General features: G+C 44.7%; 1 pseudogene; it reads left to right on the plus strand.

Annotated features, from left to right (window-relative positions):
- LOC136536065 (indole-3-acetaldehyde oxidase-like) overlaps positions 1–12,179 on the plus strand; it is a 34,842-nt pseudogene that overhangs the window by 12,234 nt on the left and 10,429 nt on the right.

Raw genomic sequence — 12,179 nt, forward strand, 5'->3', positions numbered from 1 at the left:
CAATACTAATAGTGAGTCTTTATTTATGTTTTTATTATCAGCCGTATTAAGTTATCATCTAGCTAGTCTATATAAGCACCTGTTCTACTTTCAAGCAAGGGTTGAGCAATAAGTTCCATTTCTTCTCTTTTCAACTTTCAGTTCTTACTATGGTGCTAAACCATAGATAAGCCACACCGGATTTCCTAGTGATTCGTGAATCAATGTGCCCGGCTGGGTGCTCCAAAGACACACGCTCCGCTTGTATCCTAGGCACAAGCAGGACCAACCTATCACTCTATTGTCCTAGGTGTCCAGATCCCCACCCAAACTTAGACTTCAAGCCTCCACTCCTGAGTCCTGGACTCAGTGCGGTGCAAGGACCTCCACCATCTTCGCCTCCAATCAGTCGGTCCAGAAAGAGCCTGATCCATGACAAGAGAGCAACAAGCCTTCCCTACGCCCATACCCAAGTATGTGCTCGAGACAATAGATCTGTGACTTGCCTAGAGCCATATGCAACGACCGGTCCTTAATCGACACAGACAGGAAAAAAGTGTAACCGAGCTATGCCCTGTTGGTCGCAGGACACAACCCTTTACACCCACCAAAACCCAACCATATCCCTGCTTGATCACCATTTTCCTTTCCACCATTTTATCATGAGTGATCATGTTTATCACCTATTGGCGAGTAACGAGAGGTTACTCACGTTATCGATATCCTGAGCATAGCAGCTACTCGACCTGTACTAGTAGGTCTCATAGGTAGATATATTTATGCATGTAGTTTCTATAAAATGCCTATAACATAAATACACATCATAGATATATATCCAATTATTATTCAAAGTAAGGGTTATGCACCGAGGCTTGCCTTGGGCAGGCGCGGTGTCAGCAAAGTCAGCAACTGATGGCTCTGGGACATCCTCCTGCATGAGGATCTCCTCCTCGTACTCTTCGACGACTTCGTTGTACTCCTGCTCACCCGCAGTCATGAACTCTACCAACTCGTTATCTACATGCATGAAATAATGATGCAACGCTTAGTAATACGGCAACAGCAACTCTTAAAACAAGAATACATCTACCAAGCTACTAAGCTAACTCTAATGACTAATACGCAAAGTTACTTATTATTCCCACTAAACAGGTATGAAACATTTCATGTATTATCTTAGCAACTAAAGGCATCCTTATTGTTAATATCAATTTACTATATATGTGATAAAACAAGGTGCACTAGCTACCATATTTATCAACCTATTCTAAGGCCACAAAAATTACAATGAGCACATAATAATACAATAAACCTACTATTAAAGAATTTTAGGGCTAGCACTTTCTACCAATGCATCACAAAAATTCATTCTCTAAATAACCATAATAATAACAAGTAACCTAGAATTAATAAGTAACCCTAAAACATCACAAAACCGTACGAACTAATTACTCTAACAAATAGATCATGAATTTAGAAATCTAATAGAATTTATTTCATAATAAATAAATAAATTCAAATGAGCTCTAGAGATGAAGAAAATGATATGGATGGGTAGAGCGTGATTTTAGATGAATTTAGGAAAAAAAGAATAAATGGAATCGGAGTTCGTACGAGGGAGATATTGATTTTACCAGGTGGCCGCTAATTAATCTCGTAAAAGGTGATTAAGGAAAATGACTAGTGGCATTTGACTAGCTGGTTCATACATGAAGGTCAAGGAATTAATGGGGGAGGAGACCATAGGTCAAGGAAATATTAGAGAATGAGAAGATCAATTGTAGACTAGCTACCTCGGCTGATTATTATAGCTCGGAAGAAATTGATAGACGCAACTTTCATGGGCAAGAACAGAGAAACTTGATTTGAGAGAAGCAAGTGAGCAGCGGAGCGAAATGGAAGCACTTTTTGACTAGCATCCCAGTTGGCACTAGGGGTAGTAGAGTAGTGCATATCACACAAGGCAAACCAGAAGAGCAAGCGGTGTGCGCAGCGGGCAGAGCTTGTGATTGAGATTAATGAGTAGCATGTGCGATGCTGCTGTCGGTCGATCATGTGCTGCCAACTTGACTTGCTTGACACGACAAAGTAAAAGCACTGCATCTTGCCAAAGAATGTACTGAAGCGTGCTTCACGGGCTTGCGAGTGCTGAGTGCGTGCATGGGAAATTAAGGAGGAGAAGAATAATAAGAGCTGCAGTTGGATCATGATGAATGAAAGTGATTTGGGCTACTTAAGAATACTTGGATAAGGAATAAATTAGAGCTCAATTTGAGAATTAGTGCAATAAAATTTAATTTCTCACTTTACCACATGCAATAATACATAAACATGATGCTCATGATATGGTTTTAGCAAAAACTGTACAATATAACACCGAGGGTGTTACAGCCTAGCCCCTGTGGACGATGACAGCATCAGAGAGGACGCTACTGTGCTATTTGGTATCGATGTCAGTAGCGGCTCTACTGCTCTGACTCTGATCGATCTAGACGGTGACGGTGGTGAAGGGGCGACGATGATTGGGAATGCGTGGACAAGGAATAAATTAGAGCTCAATTTGAGAATTAGTGCAATAAAATTTAATTTCTCACTTTACCATATGCAATAATACATAAACATGATGCTCATGACATGGTTTTAGCAAAAACTATACAATGTAACACCGAGGGTGTTACAGCCTAGCCCCTGAGGATGAAGACGACATCAGAGAGGACATTGCTGTGTTGTTTGGTATCGATGTTGGTAGCGGCTCTGCTGCGCTGACTCTGATCGATCTAGACGGCGACAGTGGTGAAGGGGCGACGATGATTGGGAACGCGCTGGGCTCCAACTCCAATAGCTCTGCTCCATCTGTTGCTGGTAACTCTAATGTTGGTAAGCGTAAATCACCTATGTGGGCTGATTTTGATGAGATATATGAGACTGTGAATGGTAGGAAGATTTGCACTAAAGCTTTCTGAAAATGTGTAAGCAAACCTTGTCTGCTAGATCTGATGCTAGTACTAGCCACTTAAAGAGGCACCAAAAATCTTATAGGTAGAAAATTGATCAACGTGTTAGGGTTCATTCTAGGCTTGCTTATAATCCTTATGATTTTGTGCATAACTGGGACTATAAACCTGATGTTGCTAGATCTGAGTTGTGTTGCTTGCTTGCTAGGCTTGATCTGCCATTAGGTATTGGTGGGATTGAGGCCTAGGAAGAGTATATTGTTCGTGCTCATAACACTAGGTTTGTTAAGTTATCTAAAGAGACCACCACTAGAGATCTTAGCATGCTGTTTACTAAACATCGTAATATTCTTAAGAACTCTGTGTTGTCTGCTGTTTCCTCTGTTGGTCTGACATCAGACATTTGGTCTGATAATGCAAAGGAGGACTACACTAGTGTTGTGGCTAATTATGTGAGTGCTGATTGGGAATTATAGCAAAAGATAATTGGTCTTCGGTTGATTGAGGTGAAACATATCGGTGAAAATATTGTTGAAAGAGTTGCTTGTGTGGTTCAGGAGTTTAATTTGATTGATAAGGTTTTTTTCTGTAACTATAGACAATGTTTCTTCTAATGCTAAGGCTATGGAAACTTTGACACCTATGTTTGCTGGTTATTTGGGTTCTGATCCTACACCTGATCCTTCAAATCCTAATAAGCATAAGTATAGTCTTGTGCATTAACGTTGTGCTTGTCATATCATTAATCTGATTATAAAATCTGGTTTAAAGCGGTTCAAATCTTTCACAAAGGATTTTAGAACTGCTATTAGCTTCTTAAATTCTTCTAATCAAAGAATTGTTATGTTTAAAAACTACTGCACTACTCAGGGTGTTAAACCTAGAAAGTTTGGCTTAGATATGGATGTTAGATATAATGCTACATACCTTATGCTTAAGCACTTGCTTCCATATAAGAATATTTTTTTCAGTGTTCATTAATGCCAATTATGGGTCAACATTGTTAACTGCAAGGCATTGGTATATTGCTGAAAAGATATTGGAGTTCCTAGAAAAATTTTACGAATCCACTTTTGTTCTTTCTGGTGTTTACTATCCAACTAGTCCACTTAGGCTCCGTCCGCTTCACTGAAAAAATAAGCCGAAACACTATTTCGGCTGATTCGTTGTGAAAGAAAAACACTGTTCCGGCTGAAAAAACAAGCTGAAAAAGACGGATTATAAGAGAAGCGAACATGGCCTTATTCTGCACCATCTGCTAGACATTGCTTCTCATTTACATGCAAGTGAAAATGATCAAAATCTAATAGCTGTTGTATATCCTATAAAGCTTAAATTCTTTAAATACTGACAGGATATACCTATGTTATATTCATTTGTATTCATTCTTGATCCAAGAGTTAAGTTGAGAGATTTATTTAATATTCTTTAAATACTTAAAGAGAACACTGGTTGTGACTACAATTCTTATTATGCTGATGTGAAAACTAAAATTTACAAGTTATTTTAAAAAATATGAGAGAAAGTTTGGTGCAGCTAGGTCTCAAAGGGCTACACAACCTGCAAGCCATACAGATAAGAAAAAATAGGCATGGGGAAGAATCTTTGAAGGCCCTAGATCATCTGATGTTGTTGATCCTTCGCCTGCCTCTGCCCCCACTCCATCTCTATCTGCTTCCTACTGCTGCTTGTGAGGTCTCAGCTTATTTGGATAGTGACAATGCATATGAGGATGACTTTGATTTATTTCTCTAGTGACATGACCACAAACTAACATTTCCAGTGCTTTCTATAATGGCTAGAGATATTATGTCTGTTTCTATTTCTATTGTCTCTTCAGAATCATGTTTAAGTTTGATAGGAAGGATAATTAAAGAGCGACGACGATGCTTGTTGTCTAAAACTGTGGAGATGCTGGCTTGCATAAAGGATTGGGAGTTAAGAAAAAAAAAAGTTTGCAGCATGCTCTTGACAACCAAGAGTTGGAAGACTCCTTCGACAATCTCTATCTTGATGAAGATGCATCTAGGGCTGGTTCTGTTGGCACATTTGGAGCTAGCAAATCTGCATCTGTGGCTTCTGCTGGTACTTAGTGCCTGTGTGAGACTTGAGAGTTGTGAGTGTGAGACTTGAGAGTGATCTCTTATATGTATCGGAGACATTTGAACAATGATTTAAGACTTAATTAAGAGCTGTGCTGCACTCTTTTTTCCTTTCTAGGGTTTTTCACAAGGGTGAGTTTTATCTAGAAAAGTTTTTAGTGAGGCAACATTGCGCAAACAGTTCATTTATCTTTTAAATTCTCCTATAGCTCTATGTTAAGTGTTTAACAGTTCATATATTGTTGTTTTGTTTGAGTTGTGACTCGTGATTTGTGAATGAATGAGAGAATTCAATCTCTGTAACTTTTGTATGACAACAACTATGAAATTTGATAAGTGTTTGAAAAGTGCATTTTTAGTTGTTTTGAGGTCCTCGGGCTGTGGGCTAGCATGGCCCGTAGTTTTGTCCGGGCTCAACGGATTGGCACGGTGTGAATTTCAAACTATAGGACCGTGCTTGGGCCGAAAGCTAGGCACAAGGCACGACTCGGGAGACACGGTGTGCCGTACCGGTCCGACACCCTACGGGCCGTCCCGCCTGATGGCCATCTATATACTTGTTGACTGGCCTGCACTGTAGCTGCTGCTGTAAGGACGCTTTCACATCCTGGCCGCCGGGGACGTCAGCGTGTGCATCAACATCACCGCCGGGACGGTTGCCGGAACAGTATTTTTCTCTCACAACAAATCAGTCAGAACAGTGTTTTGACTTGTTTTTTCAACGAAGCGAATGGGGCCAAAATGTTTAAAAAAACTCGTATAAATAAAGAGGAGGGCACCATCAATCGGCTCCCCAGACCTAGAGGTGTTGTGCTGTGCAGGAGGAGATGGGGAAGGAGGCAGCCACAGCGGAGTCGTCGTCGACGGTGGTGCTGGCCGTCAACGACAAGTGGTACGAGGCGGCCGACGTGGCCCCATCGATGTTGCTGCTTGAGTTCCTGCGCACCCAAACGCCCGTCAGGGGCCCCAAGCTCGGCTGCAGCGAAGGTATGTACGTCGGTACGACGTGGTCCTTCATTGCCGGGGCGAATTTTTTTAATTTTAACACTTTTTGTAAACTAATTTTAAATCTAACATCATTTTTTTCAAAACTAACACTTTTGGCCGCACCTATTGCCATGACGCGGCGAAATGCCTGTGCCGCGCCATGCATGGTGGCGTGGCGGGTGGCTGACGTGGCGACAATCGGAAATGCTGACCGGTGATGTGGCAGGGCTTGCCGCGCCACCGATCTTGGCATGGCTCTGTCGTGCCCTGATCGGTGGCACGGCAGAGCCAAACAAAAGGCCCACCTGCCCGAGCAGCAAGCCCGCCTGCCCGCGCCTGGCCTCTGCGCCAGCGCTAGCCCGCTTGCCTTGTCTTCGCCGTACCCTCTCATAGCGTTCATGTCCCCCTTGAGTCACTTCTTCTTCCTCCTATCCTTCCCTACCTTCATTAGATCCGGATACGACACGTAGTCATAACTATTATAAGGTGGCCACTGTGTCGGGTCAAGGTATGGCTCGAAGCTCATCTCCCAAATACTAACGGCGTTCGAACGGAGATACAAGGGTGACATATATGGCAGATCCTCATAGTTGTATCCGCGTACCTTGCAGGCCGTGATTATATGAGAGCAAGGGGCATGCATGATCTGAGGGACGTTGCAACTGCACTTTACCTTTTTAAGATCAACTCGGTAGTTTCATCCACCATAACGTTCGTCGCCCAAGCTTGTGCCATCCTTGTCCCGTACACTAAAGATATGGCGGCAGGGTCCATACGGCTCGGCAGTGTACTGCTTGGCCAATTCCTCGGCCTCCTTCAAATGTCTAGCTTCAGCCTTTCTAAAACGCCCCTGCTCAGCTATATTCCTCTACGCAAGTTCCCACCTCTTAACAAAATATTCGTTGCACTTATGAAAGGAGAACTCAACAGTTCCAGACACAGGCAACGATCGAACTCCGGTGAATACACGGTTGAAGGACTTCGAGGAGTTAGTGGTCATGATGTCATACCTGAAACCCCCTCGTCATATGCTAACGCCCACCGAGTATTCTGTTCCATCTGCGCCTCTAACCAGGCATTTCCTGCTTCATTTATCATCTTGTCTAGTTCTCTCTTTGTCTCCTTGAGCTGGTGCTCTGTACGTACACAACATAGAGCCTTTACCTTGTCACATACCTTCTGCTTCCGCTGACGCTAACAGAAATTAGCGGCAAAGTGTCTCATGCACCATCTATGCACTAGAGATGGGAACCCATCTATATGCTCAGCTGCAGCATTAAGAAACCCTGGGTGACGGTCCAAGATCAAACATATAGTGCGAGATGAGGGAGGCGGACGTGGGCAGGCGGGCTTGCTGGCGCGGCAGCGGGCGCAGACAGGCGAGCTTGCTGCTCGGGCAGGTGGGCCTTTTATTTGGCTCTACCGCGCCAAGATCGGTGGCGCGGCAAGCCCTGCCACGTCACCGGTCAGCATTTCCGATCGTCGCCACGTCAGCCACCCGCCACGCCACCTTGCATGGCGCGACACATGCATTTCGCCGCGCCATGGCAATAGGCGTGGCCAAAAGTGTTAGTTAAAAAAACAGTGTTAGATTTAAAATTAATTTACAAAAAGTGTTAAAATTAAAAAAAATCACCGGGGCAGATCTTGTGTACGCGTGCTTCGTTTCTTACTGCCTGTATTTTCGTAAAATAAATAAATACAATCACCTGGGGAAAAAACGAAGAAAGACCCACCGTTTCCGTTTGTCCCTAAAATGGATGTATGTAAAGAAATCAACGAGATATATCTAGTTGCAAAAAAAGAGAGTTATATCTAAAAGAAGTTTTGTATATTTTTTAGAATTCTAAGAAGTTTTGTATATAAACTCTTTTCTCTTGCTCTTCTCAAGTTAAGATTAAAAAAAAAGTTATATCTAATTAAAGCCTTGCATCTGTTCAGATTTCAGAAAAACATGAAACAACCAAGGCGTTTTATGATACCTTTCTATTGGGGTAAATTTTACAAACTACACTACGATCATAGGAACTATATATAACAAAACTACACTTTTAGTTCTTTTTTACGATAAAGTATATTTTTCAATCTCGAGCATGTACGAAGCACAGATTTGAACACAAATTAAACTACGGTGCCCGACACCTTACAAAACCAAACACATAGGGCGCTTCACCAAAGCTCCAAGCTAGCTTAGAACGTCGCAGAGCCAAATCAGATTCCAAAAGGAGAAGAGAGGAAGCAAAACAGTGGTTTTAAATAGTGTTGAGTTACTTCTGCAAGCTGCGGTGGCTTAGACATGCATGTGAGATCACATGGCCAAAAAAAGCAGCTCACCTCTAGACCCATGAAACTACTGCATTAGATGAGTAGTGTTGGCTTTAGTTTGTCCATGCCTAGCTGGAACACTACTTTTTTTTAGAAGCCAACATCACTAGCGCTATGCATTGGCCCTGAGCACCTCGAGCAGTCTATCAATACCATTCCTCATCCCTATAAAACTATCATATTAGACGAGATGAGTTTTTTTCCTTGCTCCATCAGCCCCCAAATAGCTCTCTCTTTTTACGGTGGCCACCAATCTCTCTCTCATTTCCCTTAAAGAAAGGGGAAGTTGCATCTCCTCCAATATGCTAGGGTCCACCTAGCTGTCACTCAACTCCCCCTCTATTGTAGTCGTCACTGGTACATGCACTCGAATTCTTTGTTGCGGATGATACTATGGAAGAGGCCGAGCTAGCGAAGGTCGATGAACACAGGCCGGTGCGCTACGGTCTTCCTTGGGAAGTTCTGTTCGCCGAGGTAGAGGTGTCGAGGGAGGCGCAACGGAGGATGTCATCGGGGAGCGGCATGTCGAATGGCCACTGGCCGTTGACGAGGGTGAGGTCTACACCAAGTGTCGAAGAGCGTACTCATGCGTGTAGAAGGATATGCAGGTAACACACAGGCCGCAGATGGGCATGGGGTGTGCGTCCACGCACACAACGGAGACGTCAATCGTCGAAGGTGTCCGGGGCAGGGACGAAGCTACATATGCACATGTAGGTGCATATGCCCCGTCCCTCAAAATACCAATTTAGTGAGAAAGTCTAATTTTGTTACAATATATGATGCATCTTCTATGACCGAATGCACATCCCTTTAATTTATTTTATCTCTGCCACTAGTTCGTGGGGGGGGGGGGGGGGGGGGGGTGTTTGAAGCGATTGTTGTGGGAGTCAGGCTCTACCTCGGGGACTGGAACGTAGAGGGCAAGCAGGAGGGACACGATGAAGAGGGCGATGTAGGGAGGCGAGCGAGCGAACAATAGTGGTGATATGAACTCTGGTAGAGGCCAGAGGCGATGTGGCATGAGGATCTGAATGTGCGAGGGGAAGAAGAGAAAGAAGAAAGACAATTGATTTTTTTAGGAAAGATAATTGGTGATATTTTGAAAAATCTCCCCAAATAATTCTAAAAATAATTTTGGACTTCATATCAGTTTATTAAGAGAGTTGTACTGGAAAGCTCCTAGAGCAACCTCATTCTACCCATGTTTCAAGTTAACTTAGGTAGCATTTGGTTATCATGTTTGGTTTCTGGGACTGGACACGTCCATTTTCTGTTTTGTTGAGGAGGGACTCACCAACCCATTTTCTATTTGGCTTAGGGACACTAAAAAGTAGATGAGACAATGACATACGAGACCCAACTATCAGATTTTTTCTCTTCTTTTCTTTTCCTTCTTCCTCTCCTTATCTTCTCCTCTAGTCGCCCCACCGCCGCCACCGGTTGTGCCTTCGTTGTCCGCAGCTCCGCCGGGCGAGCCATCACCATCGCTCGAGGCTCGGCCCTCCACCCGCCACCCCCACATTGCTTCCCAAGGCCATCTGCCTCCTGCGCTGCTGCTCAGACATGCGTCATCGCCCGATGCCGTCCGCTGCACCACTCACAGCCCTTGGTCGGTATGGGCCGACATGCTTGCGGCCGGCAGCCAGTGCTCGTAGCCCGCACGACCCTCTTCTTCCTCGTTGATGCCAATCCACACCGACGCGTCTGTGCTCACATCCCCGTGCGTGCCCACGCTCTCGTCCCACCTGGAATGACTCTGTCGGCTAGTTTTTGGATAGAGTCGCCCCGCATGTAAGAGAATATTCACTAGTGGGATATCCTTGATTCTGTCTTATCTCTGAACCAAACAACACTAGAGAATTAGGTCCGTCTCGTTCCGTTCTATCTTGTCCCTCCAACCAAACACTGCCTTAGAGTATCTCCAACCATCTTTCCAAAGTTTATTATCTAAATCATCACTTGGTGAGTCATTTGAGTAAAAATCGTTTTCTATATCTTTATATCCCTAACAGTTTTTCTATATCTCGTGGACATTTTTGAGAATCATTCTTCTCTTTATCTTTGGCTAATGAAAAATCAGAAATAAAAGATATCTATATTTGGAGATTCAATTAAAAGGTGTCAGAGGATATTTTTTCGTCAAATTACAAATCGCTTTCTAAATCCGTTCAGCCTTTTTTGTTAAAAAAAAACTTAGCTGTCCAGTGTGGCGCCGTTTCCCACGTCAGCATCCTGGGGCTCAAAGGCCGCGACGCCCACCCGAGTATCCGACGTCATCCCACTTTCGCCTCTGTTGCTGTCGCCGCCCCGTTCTCCCATAGTTTGCTTGTCGCTCGCCCTTTCGCTCGCTCGAGAAGCATCCGTGCCGCCGCCGGGCTCCCCCTCTCCGAACGCCGCCACTGGGCTCCTCCTTCCTGTGCGCCGCCACTGAGCTCTGCTTGTGCTGGATCTCTGAATCCATGCCGACTCCGCGCTCCTTTGCCACCACCGGTCTCCTCTCCATGCGTGGCCGCTGACTCCTCTCCGCGACGCAGGCGAGATCCCCGGACTCCGCCACCAGGCTTCTCGTTCCACGACAGCGGCCGTCCCCCTCCTCGCCCCCACCCCACCTCCTCCCAAACGGTACGCTTCGACTTCCTTCGCTTCGCAAGCTAGCTTTTGAAGGAAACGACCTTCGAATCGAGGCGTGCACAGTTTAAGATGTCCCAAACAGGGCCCAAGTCAGCCCGAAACCTAGGTGGAATGGGGACAGGGGAGGGGGAAGGGGTTTAACGTGTTTTGTTTTTGTAAAGTTGACAGGTTCGAGTGTGTGCTTTTGTAGTTCAGTAGTTGGATGTCTAATTGCATAATCCAATGCAAGTTGGAGGTTGAAAATGTGCGTTACCCCTCTTTTAATATAATCATCACCTATCCTCCCCCACAAAATGAAACATCTGTGCTCATTTCATACGACAAAACTACATTTTTTATGGCTTAAATAAAAGTGTGAAAATGTGTTGTTTTATCATACTCATACAGAATACAAAAAAGGTAGTTTTGTAACAAGGAATGTAAATATATAAGTGTAGTTACGCAGAATTAATTGATCACAGTGTACTTCCATGATAAAGTATGTGAATATAAGTGTAGTTTTGTAAAACTAAAACTTGAAAGTAATAGGTTTAGGCGTTTAGCCACCCAGATTCACATTCTCTTAAACTTGAATGCAACTCGAATTTAGATATAGATTATTTATTTTATGGTTGGTCGGGTTATTTTAACGATGCACACCTATCGCTCCCCTCTTGGCCCTACTCTTGGACTTACAATTTTATACTGTGGCAGGTGGCTGTAGTGCATGCGTCATCCTTGTATCCAGGTATGACCCGGCCACTGACGAGGTAACCGAGTACTCGGCGAGCTCCTGCCTGACGCTGCTCCAGAGCGTGGACCGTTGCTCGGTGACCACCAGTGAGGGCATCGGCTACACTAAGGATGGCTACCACCCAGTTCAGCAGCGCCTGGCTGGCTTCCACGCCTCTCAGTGTGGCTTCTGCACGCCCAGCATGTGCATGTCCATCTTCTCCGCTCTCGTCAAGGCCGACAAGGCAGCCGGCCGCCACGACCCTCCTACAGGCTTCTTCAAGCTGACCGTCTCTAGGGGTATAACCCCTGATACCTACGGGACCGTACTTGGCCGAGTCGCTAGGTGAGGCCTAGCCCACAAGACCGCGCATGAGTCGCGCCCCTAGTCGAGGCCTAGCTTACAAGACACCGCCGCGTGAAGCATGACACAGGTCGGCGTGCCTCGCAAGATTGCATGAAGATTCATCGGTGATCTAGGAAACCT

Source organism: Miscanthus floridulus, chromosome 2, assembly GCF_019320115.1.
Source record: "Miscanthus floridulus cultivar M001 chromosome 2, ASM1932011v1, whole genome shotgun sequence".
Classification (NCBI taxonomy): Eukaryota; Viridiplantae; Streptophyta; class Magnoliopsida; order Poales; family Poaceae; genus Miscanthus; species Miscanthus floridulus.